This window comes from Carlito syrichta, unplaced genomic scaffold (genome assembly GCF_000164805.1).
Source record: "Carlito syrichta isolate Samal-C Ts95f unplaced genomic scaffold, Tarsius_syrichta-2.0.1 Scaffold107984, whole genome shotgun sequence".
Classification (NCBI taxonomy): Eukaryota; Metazoa; Chordata; class Mammalia; order Primates; family Tarsiidae; genus Carlito; species Carlito syrichta.
In genome coordinates this window covers 49,674-67,197 of record NW_007052080.1, presented here as the reverse complement: position 1 = coordinate 67,197, position 17,524 = coordinate 49,674, and the positions used below count along the sequence as shown (strand labels likewise).

At 42.5% G+C, this 17,524-nt stretch overlaps 1 protein-coding gene across 3 annotated transcripts in view; it reads left to right on the top strand.

Moving 5' to 3' along the window:
* The window catches only part of RAB7A (RAB7A, member RAS oncogene family), an 85,200-nt gene that overhangs the window by 36,075 nt on the left and 31,601 nt on the right, over window positions 1-17,524 (top strand). Inside the window, exon 2 of one of the 3 annotated variants that reach the window (XM_021717329.1) lies at window positions 13,978-14,033. The exons of the other annotated variants lie outside the window; for them this stretch is intronic. The gene's annotated coding sequence lies outside the window, so the exon portion shown is untranslated. The remainder of the gene's footprint in view (window positions 1-13,977; window positions 14,034-17,524) is intronic. 3 annotated transcript variants of the gene reach the window in all.

Genomic DNA, 17,524 nt, shown 5'->3' with positions numbered 1-17,524 from the left:
CAGGCAATCCACTCACCTCAGCCTCCCAAAGGCGCGGGATTACAGGCGGAGCCACCAAGCTCGGCGCAAAGCCTAATTTATATAAAGTAGTATTGTGATACTTGACCTGTAAATGCTCTCGAGTCTTTAAATACAGAATGTGGTTCCTCCTCCTTTTTTAATGTCATGATTTTTATTTATTTATTTACTTATTTGAGTCAGAGTCTCACTGTCCCCCAGGCTGGAGTGCTGTGGCACATTCATGGCCACCACAGCCTCAACCTGCTAGGCTCAGGCGATCTTTTTGTCTCAGCCTTCCAAGTAGATGGAACTATAGGCGCGTGCCATCACACCTGCCTAATTTTTTAGTTTATTGTAGAGCCAAGGTCTTGCCAAGTTGCCCAGGCTGGTCTCGAACCCCTGGACTCAGGTAATCCTCTCACCTACACCTCCCAAAGTGTTGGGACTACAGGTGTGAGCCACTTTGCTGGGCCTGTCATGATCTTTAACGTTGGAAAGATTAGGCAGTTGTCTCAACAGTGTCCCACTTTCTAGGTTTGCCTGCCTGCATCTTTTGGTGTTTAATGTGTTTCTCTATCTCTAGTGCTTCTTGTGAAGTGGAAGTTAGGTCTAAATGTTTGGTTTGGGTAAAAGTAGTCTATAATTTTTTTTTGAGTTGGGGTCTTACTCTGGCCCAGGCTGGAATTCAGTGGCATGATCACGGATCACTGCGGTCTCAACCTATTGGGCTGAAGTGGTCCTCCCACCTCAGCTTCCCCAGTAGTTGGGGCTGCAGGCATGAGCCTAATTTATACAATTTTAACAGGACTACTTCTTAGGTGCATCATAATGTTTGCTCATTCCACTAGTAGTGATAAGTTGAATCATTTTATTAAGGTAGTCACAGCCGTAACATTGCATTGTAAAGTGTTAACACTTTACACTTCCTTCCCTTCCCCCCAGTCTCTGATTAGAAAGTGATCTTGGGGTGATATTTTGGTGTCATGTGGATCTTTAGTTTCCTACTCACCTTTCACCTATTTTATTAGCATTATTGATGGTCTTTGCCTGAATCTTTTGTTTTCATTAAGAATTGCAAAATTATTTTTTGATTCAATCATTTTCAATATATTTCTTCTATTGGCATTCGCCTGTTAAAATTTTCCACCCACTTTTCAACTGATACATTTCCTAATTAAAAGGCAAAGTACATTGATTTCCTCTTATCTGTTTTCATAGTGAGGAATTATTGTTGGAAGTATTATTATTATTATTATTTTTTAGAAGATCATACATTTTTATTTAAAGTAGAGTTAAAAGACCAAAAACATCAAATGGATGAAATTAGGTCAACAGTGGGCAAAGTTGATTAATTATAACAGCCAGCAATCACTGAGTGGCTTCTGTGCACCAAGTATTGTGCTCATATGGTAGATGCTCTTACTCTGTCTCCTTCTTTTTTTTTTTTGAGTTGGAATCTCACTCTGTCACCCAGACTGGAGTGCAGTGGCCGCTCCTGGCCACCGCAGCCTCGACCTGCTGGGCTCCGGCGATCCTTCTGCCTCAGCCTTCCAAGTAGCCGGAATTACAGGCATGCGCTACCACGCCCGGCTAATTTTTTGATTTATTGTAGAGATGAGGTCTTTCTGCCCAGGCGGGTCTCAAACCTGCGGGCTCAGGCAATCCACTCACCTCATCCTCCCAAAGGCGTGGGATTACAGGCTGAGCCGCCGAGTCTGGCTTGTCTCCTTCTTATAGATGAGGAAACTGAAAGAGAATGATCTTATCAATCTACTTCATCACCACTTCCCACACCTATAAGAGTATGTGGTACATAGTAGGTACTCAATCAATATTTGTTGAATGAATTTTAAACTTAGAATGAATAACTCAGATGGAAAGCCAAGAATGTTCCCCCAAGTTTTTGTTCTGAAATATTTCAAACCCACAGAAATGTAAAAATATATTACAAATAACTCTTATTTACATTATCCACCTAGTTACACAGGTTAAAATGTTTCTACATTTATTATTGTTGCTGAAATATTTGAAAAGAATTTGCAGTCATGATGGTACTTCACCACTAAGTACTTCAGCACACATCTTCTAAGAATACTCTCCTATATGCAATATCATTATCACATCTAAAATTTTCCATATTGATTCAATAATATGTAATTTACAATCCATACTTAATTTCCTTGTGGCCTCCACAATATCTTTCACAGATCTTTTATTCAGTTTAGGATCCAAATGAGGTTTACATATGCATCTGATTTTTTGTGTGTGTCTCTCTCTTTTTTTTTTTTTACTTGGATTCTTACTCTGTTGCCCAGGTCCAAGTGATCTTGCCGCCTCAGCCTTCCAAGTAGCTGGAACCACAGGCACACACCACCACGCTTGGCTAATTTTTTCATTTATTGTAGAGATGAAGTCTCACCGTGTTGCCCAGGCTGGTCTTGAACCCGTGGATGGAAATATTTTTTTTTTTTTTAAGAGACAGGGTCTCATTCCTGTTGCCTAGGCTAGAGTATATGATCGTAGCTCACTGAAGCCTCTAACACCTGGGCTCAGGTCATCCTCCTGACTCAGCCACCTGGGTAGCTAGGACTACATGCTCATGCCACCACGCCTGACTAATTTTCCTTAATTTTTATAGAGACAGGATATTGCTATGTTGTCCAGGCTGGTCTCAAACTCCTGGCCTCACGTGATCCTACCACCTCTGCCTCTCAAAGTGCTGGGATTACAGACGTGACCCACCATGCCCAGCCAAAGCATTCATCTTTAATAAAATAATCTGGGCCCTGGTAGGACTAAAGAGGTCAGAAAGGGAGAATAGATGAGAAATCATGAGATATTCCACAGAGATGCAACCTTCCCCTTCCCATCTAGCTATGCTGGAGATGAGGTCCCTAATAGTCCCTCCTGTATCTTTCTCATACCTTTTCCCATTCAAGTTAGTGTAAATGATGAGTAGTTCAGTGAGAGCCTTGACCACACATAGCGTTTCTACTCCCTGTAATAGCTTATCTAGCCACAGCTGTCTCACTATTGCCAAATCAGTGCCCATCCAGCACCCTAGACTTTTCTATCTCTGCCTCTGCCAGTGACCATGTGAATGACCTTCCTGTCCTTCTTCACTTGTCCCTGCTTCTCACATTTACCCACCTATGTTTCCTAATCCAAATCAAATAACATAATTAAACAACATCTCCTAAAATGAAGAAATCCCCTAAGTCTTCAGTTGATCCCTCTTTCTTTGTCCTTTGGGCTGCTATCAACAAAATGTCTTATACTGGGTAATTTATAAACAGCAGAAATTTGCTGCTCACAGTTCTGAAGACTGGGAAGTCCAAGATCAAGGCTCCAGCAGATTTAGTGTCTAGTGAGAATTATTCCTCTGGATGGCACCTTCTATATGTCCTCACATGGTGGAAGGGACAAATCAGATAATTCCCTTTAACCTCTTTCATAAGGGCACTAATCCCATTCATGAGGACAGAGCCCTTATGACTTAATCACTGCCTAGAAGGCCCTACCTCTTAATACTGTCACCTTTGGTATTAGGTTCCAATCTGTGAGTTTTGGGGAGACACTAACATTCAGATCACTGCATTTCCTCTACCTATACATGCACAAATGCAAAAATTAGCATTGACTCTTATGTGCTCCACTGAATACAGGGACTCAAACATGGCACTCTCAGTATGTAAAATAAATACGTTTGTCAAATTACTTTGCTCCAGAGGACAGAATCCGAACCAGTTGTTTTACTAGTTTCAGTGAAATAGTAACTACCAGTGTCTCAACAACAAATTTAGATATCCTAAGAAGTACTGGGTCAACACTGGAAAGCAGAAGATGAGTCTTTCATCAGGGCAGAAGGCATAAAAGTGGACTAAATATATGGTAATTCCTTTCTGGCCTCATGATTTTAAAATCAACTGCCAAGAAGGTTTGAAAATAAAAATCAAGAATTGATCATGATTTTCTAGAGAGAGGAGAAAGCAGCTCCTGAACCAAAGATTTCTCTGTATACTAGCAGAGCAAATCTCATAGGAATAGGATTGTTGGGTGCTATATTTAACTTTTTGAGGAACTGCCAGACTGGTTCCCAAAGTAGCTATACCATTTTACATTCCCTCCTGTAATGTATAAGTGTTATAGTTTTTCCACATGTTCATCTCTCCTTTTAATTCTAATTGGTGTGAAATGAATTCTCCTTTTCTTTTGACTTATGTCTGTGTCTGGTTTGCCCTGATGTCATCTCCTGCTGCACCCTTCATACCTAGCACCTGATATCACTTCACCATGTAAGCATTCAGATTTTATTTAAAATCTCAGTGGTTCAGTCCCTGATCTGAATTGATTTTCCCTTCAGTCAGGTGTTTATAACTAGTCTAATCAGGAGTTGCTGAGTTTGAGTTACAGAGTGCAACAGGGATGCTCTAAGAGCTGGGGGTTGGGAAAGTGTGGAGAGGCAGGCTAAAATAGAAGTCAGGTATGGCAAGCGAATAGCTAGACCTAGCCGGGCTCCGTGGCTCAGCCTGTAATCCTGCGCTTTGGGAGGCCGAGGTGAGTGGATTGCCTGAGCCCGCGGGTTTGAGACCCGCCTGGGCAACTTGACGAGACCTCATCTCTACAATAAATCAAAAGTTAGCCGGGCGTGGTAGCACACACCTGTAGTTCCAGCTACTCGGAAGGCTGAGGCGGAAGGATCGCCGGAGCCCAGCAGGTCGAGGCTGCGGTGGCCAGGAGCGGCCGCTGCACTCCAGTCTAGGCGACAGAGTGAGACTCCCACTCAAAAAAAAAAAAAGTAATGATCTTTCTTATTTCAAGAGTGTTAGGAAAAAAGCAAGAAGTAATGATGATTCAAATTAGGATTGTGCAAATGGAAGTGAGAGATTTATGAAAGATTTATATGGGTAGGAGACCAGATGTGACAGTTGGGGTAAAGGAACACAGGAAACGGTTTTGAGTGTGAGAACAAGAGAAAACATTCCCCATGGGACGGACAGATTTAAGTAAGTGAAAAGCTTCTGTATGTAGTGTGACTTTAGGTGCTAATAGAACACATGGCAGACATATATGCAGTAGATGAATAAGAAAAACCTAAGCTGGGATTCAGCTTTGGCATCGTGAATGAAGTACTAAAGCAGTGCCAGCTCAGTACTTCCTCCATGTCATGCCTGCAGGTAATTACAGACTGCTAGCCTCTGGCTGCCTTTTTTTTTTAACCCCTTCAAAGAACAGCTTCATTGGAATATAATTGCCATAAGTGTTTTAAACAATACACTTTGAATTTTGACATATGTGCAAGGCAGGACCCAATAAAGCCGGAATTATTTTTTTTGTAGGGTGGGCTTCTTGTAGTACAGGCCTCCCCTACTGGATAAGTGTTGTAGGAATCCATCAGTATCAGTGTACCAGCTAGTGTTGTTATGAGAGCTTCAGTGAATTTTTTTTTGGAGATTCTCTCAGTGCATTTGTCCATTTCACAATGGGTAATTTACGCGCCGGGTGTTCAGTTTTTGACCAAAAAAAGTTGGTATATTCCCCCCACCACCACTACCCCACCCTCCCTATTCACCCAGTCTTGTCCCCGCAACTTTTTTGTTTCCCTAGATGAAAAAGCTCCTCAGAGGGAAACGTTTTTGCTGATGTAGAAGTGGTGAAACCAAAAAAATGGCAGAAACACTAAAAGGCATCAAAATTGAGTTCAGAAACTGTTTTGAGCAGTGGGAAAAAGCATCTTGATAGATATATTGCATCAAATGGAGAGTACTTTGAAGGTGACTAAAGTTTAAACACAATTTTTATAAACACAATTTTTTATAAACAAATTTCAGGTTTTTTTGGGTCCCCCCCTTGTATATATTGTGAAACCAGTGAACACATACAAAGTAATGACACCCCCAAAGTGTCCCAGCATTCCTTTTCTAATGGGCTTCTTTTTTGTTCACTGCCCCTTTTCACCCTTCCCCAGGTAATCACTGATCTACTTGCTAGTGTGCATTTTCTGGTATCCTACAAATGGCATCTTTTTTTTTTTTTTTTGAGTCAGACTCTCATTCTGTAGCCCAGGCTGGAGTGCACCACAACCTCGACCTGCTGGGCTCAGGCGATCCTTCCACCTCAGCCTTCCAACGTAGCTCAGGCTACAGGCGTGTACCACCATGCCCAGCTAGTTTTTTGATTTATTGCAGAGACAAGGTTTTGCCATGTTGCTCAGGCTTGGACCCCTCAGCTCAGGCAGTCCTCTCTCCTTTGCCTCCCAAAGTGCTGGGATTATAGGCATGAGCCATTGCACCAGGCTTGCATAGGCACTTCAAATATACATACACACTGTATATATAGTTTATTGACTTCTTTATTTGGCTTCTTTCACTCAGTGAAAGATTATTTTGAGATTCATCCATGTTGCATATACCAACAGTTTATTCCTTGTTGTAGCTCAGTGGTATTTCATTGTATAGCTATTTCACAAGTTGTTTAGCCATTTTGTTGATGGATGTTTGAGCTGATTCACATTTCTGGATATTACAACTAAAGCTGTTGTGAGCATTTGTTTGTACAAGTCTGTCTAGACTTATACTTTCATTTCCCTCAGGTAAATATTTCAGAGGGGATTGGTTGGAGTATAAGGTAGATGTATGCTTTAACTTTGTTTAAAAAATTGAAATAATTCATATACCATAAAATATTTAAAGTGTGTGATTTAGCGATTTTTTGGGGGGTGGGGGGAAGGTCAGAGTCTCACCTTGTTGCCCAGGCTGGAGTGCAGTGTGCAGTGTCCATGCTCACGGCCACTGCAGCCTCGACCTGCAGGGCTCAGGTGATCCTTCCACCTCAGCCTTCCAAGTGGAAGACTGAGCCACCAAGCCCAGCCCCATAATACATTTTCAAAACTCTTGTTTAAAAACACTTTGAGGGGGCTTGCGAATTCAGGTTCTAATAGTTACATGTTAGGCTTAATCTGTAAATGTCACTTTGGGGATATGCTACTTACTTTAAACCTGATGCACTTGGAAGCATTTTCTGCTTTGGATATCTTTTGAGGGGGATAGCCAGGAAATGAACTTGAGCCCTTTTGCAAATTGTCAGACTTGTAGTGGTTAACCTGTGTTCCTGGTGTCTGATTTGGAAGAATGATTCAGGGTTTAGAAGGCTATAGATCCTTAAACTGCTAAGTAAGAGTTTGCTGCTCTGACTTGCATCTCCGCCAGGGGTGACTCCCCTCCTTCCTAATGTTGGAGAGATTTAAATGTTCTATGGCCGGCCAGGCTCGGTGGCTCAGCCTGTAATCCCAGCACTTGGGGAGGCCGAGGCGAGTGGATTGCCTGAGCCTACGGGTTCAAGACTCGCCTGGGCAACTTGGTGAGACCTCATCTCTACAATAAATCAAAAATTAGCCAGCCCTGGTAGCACGCGCCTATAGTTCCAGCTGCTTGGAAGGCTGAGGTGGAAGGATCCCTGGAGACCAGCAGGTCGACACTGGGATGACCATGAGTGTTCCATTGCACTCCAGCCTGGTTGACAAAGTGAGACTCCAACTCAAAAGTAAATAAATAAATGTTCTATGGCCAAAGTTTTTGATGCCTTGTTTTACTGTTTGTGATATGTGGGGAATGGTTGAGGGGTGAAAACTTTCAGCTTTCTGAAGAAACAAAGTAGTCTTCCACTCATTTGGACCATCTTTTAAAATAGAAGGCTTGTTGGGCTCAGTGGCTCAGCCTGTAATCCCATGCTTTGGGAGGGCGAGCTGAGTGGATTGCCTGAGCCCACGGGTTTGAGACCCACCTCGGCTACTTGGCAAGATCTCATCTCTACAATAAATCAAAAACTAGCCGGGCGTGGTAGTGCACTCCTGTAGTTCCGGCTACTTGGAAGGCTGAAGCGGAAGGATCGCTGGCACCCAGGAGGTCGAGGCTATGGTGGCCGGGAGCGTGCCACTGCACTCCAGTATGGGTGACAGAGTGAGGCTCCAACTCAAAAAGTAATAATAATAAAAATAAAAAATAAAATAACAGGCTCTTAGATAACCTGGAGACCCAGCAGCCCTTGATAGCCTATCTTCTGCCCTTCAGTAAATGTGTGAGAGGGGGGGCTTTGATTGGAGAATATCAAGCATACTAGGGAGGAAAGACGCAAATACAATCTTGATATTTGTAGCCTGGCCTTTGGCCATAGTTTGTGTTAAGGTGGGAACTGGTAGGCTGTCTGGCTCTTAGTGAGGCACTCGACCTCGCCTTCTTTTGAGCCCAGTTGTCTTAGTCAACTCTAGTTCATTCCGTCTTTTAGTCTCCACCCTTCCTCCATCAGAAGCAAAAAGGACATATTTGCCTTTCATGTGGCATAATGTCCCTAGCTCTTCCCTTCTCTCCTTTCTTAGTGTCAGTGCTGTTCCACATTCTCTGGAATTCCCTATTTGAGAGTCTAGGGCATGTATTCCATGAATGGTGGTAAGGGTTAAGTTTTTGCCATCTAACGTAAGCAGGCATAATACTATGTTTTGCCTTATTTGCTATACTTGTTTGGAGCTTTAAAAAATTCCAAGGATGGATACAGACTATCATTTACCTGACTGAATTTATATTAGTTTGGGATGATGTTGAAAGTGGTCAGGAAGAAACAATATAAATCAAGTCATATGAATGAAATACCTACGTTAACTGCGGCTCTTTTTTTTCTTATTTTTTTAATTGACAAGTAAAAAATTGTATTATTTATGGTATATATGTTCTGAAATATACATACATTGTGCAATGACTATATCAGACTATTTAACATATGCATTATCTCACATACTTATTTTTGGTGGTGTGAACACTTAAAATCTATTCCCAGCAATGTTCAAGTATACTATTCATTGTAATTAGCCATAGTCACCATGATATACAGTTGATTTCTTTTTTTTTTTGAGTTGGAGTCTCACTCTGTCACCCAGACTGCAGTGCAGTGGCCACCACGGCCTCGACCTGCTGGGTTCCAATGATCCTTCCGCCTCAGCCTTCCAAGTAGCTGGAACTACAGGCGCGCGCTACTACGCCCGGCTAATTTTTGTTTTATTGTAGAGATGAGGTCTCACCAAGTTGGTCAGACGGGTCTCGAACCTGCGGGCTCAGGCAATCCACTCACCTCAACCTCCCAAAGCACAGGGGTTACAGGCTGAGCCACCCAGCCCGATTTACAGTTGATCTCTTATTCCTCCTGTCTAACTGGAATTTTGTGTCATTTGACCATCATTTCCACAGTCACCCTATTCTCAACCTCTGGTAACCACTATTTTGCTTTCTGCTTCAGTGAGTTCGACTACTTTAGATTCCACATATAAATAAGGTTATCCTGTGTTCCTGCTTCTGTGTCTGGCTTAGTTCATTTAACATAATACCCTCTAGATCTATCCCTTTTGTTGCAAATGACAGGATTTCCTTCTTTTTAAAGGTTGAATAGTACTCCAATTTGTATACATGTCACATTTTCTTTATCCATTTATTTGTTGGTAGACACTTAGGTTGATTCCGTATCTTGGCTACTGTGAACGATAATTCAATGAATACAGAAGTGCATTTATCTCTTCCATATACTAGTTTCATATCCTTTGAATATATCACTGAATCATATGGTAGTTCTATTTTAATTTTTTTTTTAGCTGTCTCCATACTCTTTTCCATAATGGCTATACTGATTTACATTCCCACCAACAGTGTGCTAAGGTTCCTTTGCACTACATCTTAACACTTGTTTGTTTTTTTCCTAAGATACAGGGTCTTATTCTGTTGCCCAGGCTGGAGAGGGCTCAAGCAGTCCTCCCATCTCAGTCTCTGGAGGCTCAAGCAGTTCTCCCACCTTAGCCTCTGGAGTAGCTAGGACTACAGGCTTGTGCCACCTTGCCTGGCTAATTTAAAAAAAAAAATCTGTATAGGCCGGGTGCAGTGGCTCACACCTGTATTACCAGCATTTCGGGAGGCCGAGGTGAGAGGATTACCTGAGCCCATGGGTTTGAGACCAACCTGGGCAACTTGGCGAGACCGCATCTCTACAATAAGTTTTTTTTTTAATTGCTGGGTGTGGTGGCATGTGCCTATTGTTTCAGCTACTTGGAAGGCTGAGGTGGAAGGATCACCTGAGACCAGCACTCCAGCCTGGGCGACAGAGTGAGACTCTGACTCAAAAAAAAAAAAATTCTGTATAGACAGGGTCTTGCTGTGTTGCTTAGGCTGGTCTCAAACTCCTGGCCTCAAAGAGATCCTCCCATTTCGGTCTCCCAAAGTGCTGGGATGACAGGCATGATCCCAGCCTCTAACACTTACCTTTTGTCTTTTTGATAAGAGCCATTCTGACAACTGTTAGGTGATATCTAAATGTGGTTTTAATTTGCATTTCCCTGATGATTAGTGATGTTGAGCATTTTTTCATATACTTATCATCTATTTGTGTACTGAGAAATGTCTATTCAGATCTTTTGCCCTTTTTTTGTTTTTTTGAGTTGGAGTCTCACTCCATCGCCCAGGCTAGAGTGCAGTGGCATGCTCATGGCCACCCCAGTGTCGACTTGTGGCATGCTCATGGCCACCCCAGTGTCGACTTGCTGGGCTCCGGCAATGCTTCTGCTTCAGACTTCCAAGTAACCAGAGCTATAGGCACGTGCTTCCACTCCTGGCTAATCTTTTGATTTATTGTAAACACAACGTCTCGCCAAGTTGCCCGGGCTGGGCTCGAACCCTTAGGTTCAGGCAGTCCACTCACCTCGGCCTCCCAAAGTGCTGGGATTACAGGCTGAGCCACCGAGCCTGGCCTACCCGTTTTTTAATTCAGTCATTTGTGTTCTTGCTACTGAGTTGTTTGGGTCCCTTATATCTTTAGGATATTAATCCCTTATTGGATGTATAGTTTACAAATATATTCCCACTTTTTTTTTTTTTTTTTTTTTTAGTTGGAGTCTCACTCTGTCACCCAGACTGGAGTGCAGTGGCTGCTACTGGCCACCGCAGCCTTGACCTACGGGGCTCCGGCAATCCTTCCGCCTCAGCCTTCCAAGTAGCTGGAACTACAGACGTGTGCTACCACGCCTGGCTGATTTTTTTATTTATTGTAGAGGTGAGATCTTGCCAAGTTGCCCAGGCAGGTCTCGAACCCGCAGGCTCAGGCAATCCACTCACGTCAGCCTCCCAAAGGCGCGGGATTACAGGCTGAGCCACCGAGCCCAGCATATTCCCACATTCTTAGGATGTGTCTCCACTCTGTTGTTTCCCACTATGGTTTTTATGAGTACTTGAGAATTCAATGTATGTGACTGCTTTATGGAACAGAATAGAATTCTGAAGAGGACCTTGCCAATCTGATGACTATCTAAACAGCTTTTTCACACCTAATCAGAGAAGAATTGGTGTTAAAATTTGTTGTAAAGACTTACATTGAGGTTTTTAAGTTTTACTTTGCTCAGCCAAGAATTCTATAAACGCTGCTCCAGTTAATCAGTGTGATCAGTTTCTGGTCCTAGATGTTCCTTATGTTAATGGTATTGCATCCTTTGATTGGAGTGTACATTTGCTCCTGTGCTCACTCCATTTCCCGTAAGCCAGTGATTGTTGAAACAGTTCGCTGAACTACAGTCTCAGTGAGTTACAGAGGATCTCAGGGTAGTGTTTGGATACCCCTAGTTTGCTAAGACAACAGCTACAAATATTTTGAAGTGGTTGTGATGCACCCATTATCCTGCTCGTCACAGTGTAAAAATAATAAATAATAATAATAAATAATTCAGATGTTAAATAACATAAAACTTGTCATTGAAGAGTCAGTATCTCTACTGTGTTTTCAGGAGTGAAAGAAGATGGACTAGATACCAAATAATGAGACAAGTAATGGTCATAGCTTGAGACTTAAGATGTTTGGGGATTATATATTAAGCCTAGTAAACATTTATTACTCTTGCCACTTTAGAGAATTCTCCTTGGCCAGAATTGTGAACCAACTTTTTCCTGCTTGTGGTATATATGAGGTGTCATGATGGGCAAGAGGCCTAAAGTCTTCATTTGATTAAGAGATAGCCTTGTGGCCGGGCTTAGTGGCTCAGCCTGTATGTAATTCCAGTGCTTTGGGAGGCTGAGGTGAGTGGATTGCCTGAGCCGCGGGTTCGAGACCCGCCTGGGCAGCGAGACCTCATCTCTACAATCAATCAAAAAATCAGCCGGGCGTGGTAGCGCATACCTGTAATTCCCGCTACTTGGAAGGCTGAGGCGGAAGGATTGCCGGAGCCCAGCAGGCGAGGCTGCGGTGGCCGGGAGTGAGCCACTGAACTCCAATCTGGGCGACAGAGTGAGACTCCCACTCAAAAAAAGAGAGAGAGAGAGAGATAGCCTTGTGCTAAAAATCTTCAGTCCTCAGCTGAGCATAGATCTAGAGGATCTTGGGGGCAGCAACCTGAAAATGTGTATCTAAAGGGAAACACACTGTCATTCTCCATTGTCTTTTCCTTAGCCTGCAGACATGTCCACTGTCCTTGTAGTAGTTGTTTACCAAGGCCTCAAACTTGACAGGCACTACTGGAATTGAGGGAAATTTGGGAATAAAGGAGATCTAATATCTTCAAGGAGAGCTTGCTGCTTCTCCCCATCTCACCCCAGTTGGGTGAGAGGCAGATACATGGGTAGTTGGAGTGGTTTTATTTCATGGTTCAGGTATGATTAAAATGGTACCTGGACCCCAGAAGCTCTGGGGTTGGGGGTGTGATGTTCAGAAAAAAAGGCTAAGACTGCCTAGACCTCGTCCCCTCCACATGAACAGGCTCCTGGGTAGAAAGAGCTTAAAGTGGGTGGGCTGAGACCCTGTGGAGTTGCATGCATACCTGAGGCAAGGCATTTGGGGACTGGGAATAAGGCTTATTCTAGAGAAGGGCTGTAAGGTTGGACTTAGATATCTCCCCCTTGTGGTTGCTTTTGTCTGGCAGCTCAGGCATCTAGCCTTGGTGAATATCCCTGTCCTTGGGTGCTCCTGCATCCCACCTGTCCCGTTGGCCAGCCCCAGGTCACTTTCTGGCCACTCTAATACTCAGCTTCTCTCCGGACCTGACTCTTCAGTTTGCTCTTTCTCATTTCAATCATTTAACATTTTTACTATGCTTTCTGGGAACTTCTCTTAAACTTGTTAAGGGATTGGTAACAAGTAGTTGGTCTTATTTTTAACACACTGAATGCTGCTTCTTGGGCATTGTATGTAAGCTGTTTAGACTTGCTTTTGAAAAAATTCAGTATTTCCACTGGTAATGTTCTCTCCTTTGCTATACAGTATTTATGCTTGTGCCACGATTATGTCATCTGGTCCACCAGACAGCAGGTGTTTCTAACCATCTTTTATCTTTCATATTGCCTTCTATGTCTGATGACACAGACATTGTGAGCATAAACCAAATGAAATATATTTATCATAAGTAAAACCCATTTCTTCTTTGTGTGTTGAAAGTCACCTCAAACTTAGCATGTCTAAAGTAATGATTCCTTCCCAGAAAACACCTGGCTATTTTTCAGGGTTCGCTGACCTAAGAAATTCACTTAATCTCTTGAGACATAAGCCTAGATGACTTCCTTGGCATCTCCTTCACATCTCACACCTTTCCCAATCCTGTCCATAACTAGATGTGTTCCACCTTTCCTTTGCCCCCTGAAGTGCCCATGTTTCTTCCTGCTTCCACCACTACTCTAGTACAGACATCTTTTGCCTGAAGTTGGCAACAGCCTCCTCACCGTCCACTGTAGGGTCTCCTTCCTTCCTCACTGCAGGCAAGGTGGTGACTTCACAGTCTAATGAATGCTACTGCTTAAAAATCTTAACAGTGGGCTTCTCATTGCTCTGGTTTCAGCACCTTAGCGTGATCTGCAAGGTCTCATGTGATCTGTCCTACATGCCTCCAGATTTTTATTTCTCTCTACAATAAGGTCATTGCATATGCTGTTCTTTCTGCCAGGAAAACTCTGCTCTCTTTTTCTCCTTCAGATCCAGTTTCAGTCGGTTCTTCCTGGAGGAATTCTTCCCTGATTCTCTCAACTAAGGTAATTACTCTTCAAATAAACTTAACATAAGTCTTGGCCCAGTAGTATTTTACATTTAGCACTTGGTATCATTTCTTCTTATAATCTAGTGTATATTTTTACCTTTGATATTTGTTTAATAATATAGTAAGATTAGATAGTAATTGGTAGTCCTGAGGCTTGAGTTCTATTCGTAGCATAATCAGAAACCAGTATTGGAGTACAGCTTCTTGACTCTATAGAAAAGGGAATAGAATTAAAATGTTTCTGCCAGGTGCGGTGGTGCATGCCTTAGTCCCAGCTACTTGGAAGGCTGAGGTGAGAGGATTACTTGAACACAGGCATTCTGGATTATAGTGCACTATACTGTGGTGTTCACATTAAGTTCAGCATCAGTATAGTTACCTCCTAGGAGCAAGGAATTATCAGGTTGCCTGAGGAGGGGGTGAACTGGCCCAGGTCATTAATGGTGCAAGTCAGAACTCTCTGTACTGATTAATAGTGGAATCATACCAGTGAAGAGCCACTGAACTCCCATCAGGGCAACATGGTGAGACCTCCATCTCTTAAAAGTTAAAAAATTTTAAAACTCTTTTGTATGATATTTGAGCAACTCCTTAATGTGTTTCTCTCACTAGATATTTTCAGTGTGATGAAAGTGTTTCTCTCTGTCCCCTTGGATCCTTACCATTTCTTTTTTGAAGGCTTCTAGTTACTTTTTCCTACTGAATTTCCCCTTAGAAGTGGTAGTTCTAAATTGAACAGTAGACCAGCAGCCTATTTACTAAGATCATTACAGTAAAATACTTCTTGGAGCATACAAATTATGCATTATCAATGGATTGTGTGTTTCAAATAATAAATTCTAGCATTTCAGGATGGGGGATAACCCCATATAATTGCTTAGGAAGAAATGGAGCTCTGTTAAATGACCATGATTCAGTAATACAGAGTTCTCTTTAGGGATGGCAGCAGAAGGGGACTCAGTCTTGCATGTGGCTGTCTTCCTTTCTGTACTGCTTGTGGACTGTGTGGTCAAAAGGACAGTCCCTGAAGGAGATGTGGCCCCACCTCTTCTACCAAGTCAGCTGAGTGGGTTGGGGGCATTTGTAGACCATCTGCCATCCCAGGTGGTGCTGGAAAGTGTAATGGAAGCTGGAAACAGGAAGGTTTGAGTCCGTCTTGGACTCTGGGGATGTCAGAGGAGGCTTCTCAGTGAAGGCAGAGTTTAACCTGAAAGGGAAGAGGCAGAATAGCCACAGACAAACCCTGGTGCCCAGGAGTATAGAACCTAGATGTAGAGTTTCAGCGTTATTCTGAAACACAGTTGTGTTGAATGAAAGGAAATTAGGGACTGGCTCGTTGCAGGGGATGGGGTGCTCTAAACCAGGCAGTTGACTTAAGAGAGAACAGAGTAAAACAAAGCGAAGGCTAGTTAAAAGGTACAGGTGGCCGAATTGCCGAAATGAGTGTTTTGCGTTCGGAGATAGATGTGGTCATCCTGACCAGTTGCAGATAGCCTTCCATTCTATCCTGAGCTCCCCAAAAGTGACTTCATTATTTTGCAGAAATGGCATTACTGAAACCATCATCACCATTCCCTTCCTTCTTCCTCGCCAGACTACTGGTCTTTTTACTCTTGCCCACTCCCCACAGTGAGCATTTTTAGAAACTGAATGACTCCTTGTGAGCTTTTGTTCCTTCATCTGTTAAATGGGAATGTCTAGCATTTACCCTATAGGCTTTGTTGTGAGGATTAAGTGAATTGCCTTTGTTAAGTCTGTAGTACAGTGCCTGGCATAAAACTTGTTCAGTAAGTGGTGGTTATTTCTTGCTGTTTCATGAACTGTACTCTTCTACTGTTTAGACTCTAATTTGATTCCTCAGTTTGGGAAGTTAAAGAGTCTGCCTTAAACAGACACTGCTCTGCTGTTGTGCTTGAAGCCAGTGCAGTAGTATTAAGTGACTCCAAATGCCTTTCTGGTTTCTCCCCCGACCTTCTCCAAAACTTTATGAGCAAATGTTACTTGCCTACCTCACTCTGAGCCTTGAAGTCCATTACTTTTGAGGGTGGCTGCTGGGTCTTCTCTTATTGTCAGGTACAAAGCACGAAATCTTGGAAGAAAACAGGATAGATAGCTGGGCATGGTAGTGCTCGCCTGTAGTTCCAGCTACTTGGAAGGCTGAGGCGGAAGGATCGCTGGAGCCCAGCAGGTCAACACTGCAGTGACCGGGAGCCACCACTGCCCTCCAGCCTGGGCGACAGAATGAGACTCTAACTCAAAAAAAAAAAAGAAAAAGAAAAGAGGATAGAGAAAGAGAGAGACATTTACCAGTGCTTTGTACTAAAGTTTAAGTTTGCTCAGAAGCCTACTGCTTCTGAAATCTGTGTCCCCATAGTGCTTCCATTCCAGTACTATATTTAAATCATATGTACAATAAGTCTCATTCTAGTAGGCCAAGACCATTGGCTAACTGAGAGATACATGGTTGAAATGCACTCTTCTAATCCAAGAAATGCAACTTAACTGGTTTCACCTTCTCTAGCTATCTGATTAACAATGATTTGTATTTATAGTAGCTGGAGCACGGTGAAAAGGGAATACTAATTCACTCCTGGTGAAAGTGAAAATAAAGTGATTTTCGAAAATAATTTTTGTCAATATTTTTTTTATATTGGAAAATATAGTTTATTTAGAAAGTAGATTAGAGAAAGAGAGAAAAGGGGGACCTACCTCCCCCAAATTGGGAGGGGCCCAGAGCTTAAAGAGAAGCAGCTATAGCTCGATGGAAGCATGGCTGGGCAAGAGCTTAACAAAAGAAAAAAACTGTCGGTACATTTTAAGGGCCCTTAAAATATATTATTTGCTGAGTAATCACTTATTTGTGAGTCTCACCGGATTATGCTAACAGACTGTATATGTGGGTTCATCTCATCATAATTGAAAATAACTGCATGCTTACCTGCAAGGGGATGTTTGGGGTCATCCATATGCTGAATATCATGCAACCTTAATAACATGGAAAGATATTTTATGTAGAAAAGACAAACTGCGGAGTTATGCACAGTATAATCTCAACCATTTGAAGGAAACTAAAAAGACAAACTAATAGTGATTGCTTTTAAGAGATGGAATTGTCATTCTACTAGTGACTGCTTTTAGGAGATGGAATTGTCAGGAGATTTTTGTCTTTGCTTCATTCTTTTGTGCCTTCCTGAATTTTCTACAATTCAGTATTTTAACCTCCTGCACTTGGAGACATCTTGCGGATCACCTACCAGCACTTTTTTACAATAGTGAAAAACGAATCACTTCATATTAAAAGGCATAGTGTTGGAACCAAATATTGTATTGTAATAATATTTGGCTTATAATGGAATTTTGGACATTGAGGAATTTATTTATGACCAAAAACATAAAAACTTTGTGTCTTATATTTTTCTTTTTTCTTTTCTTTTTTTTTTTGAGTTGGAGTCTCACTCCGTCGCCCAGACCGGAGTGCAGTGGCCG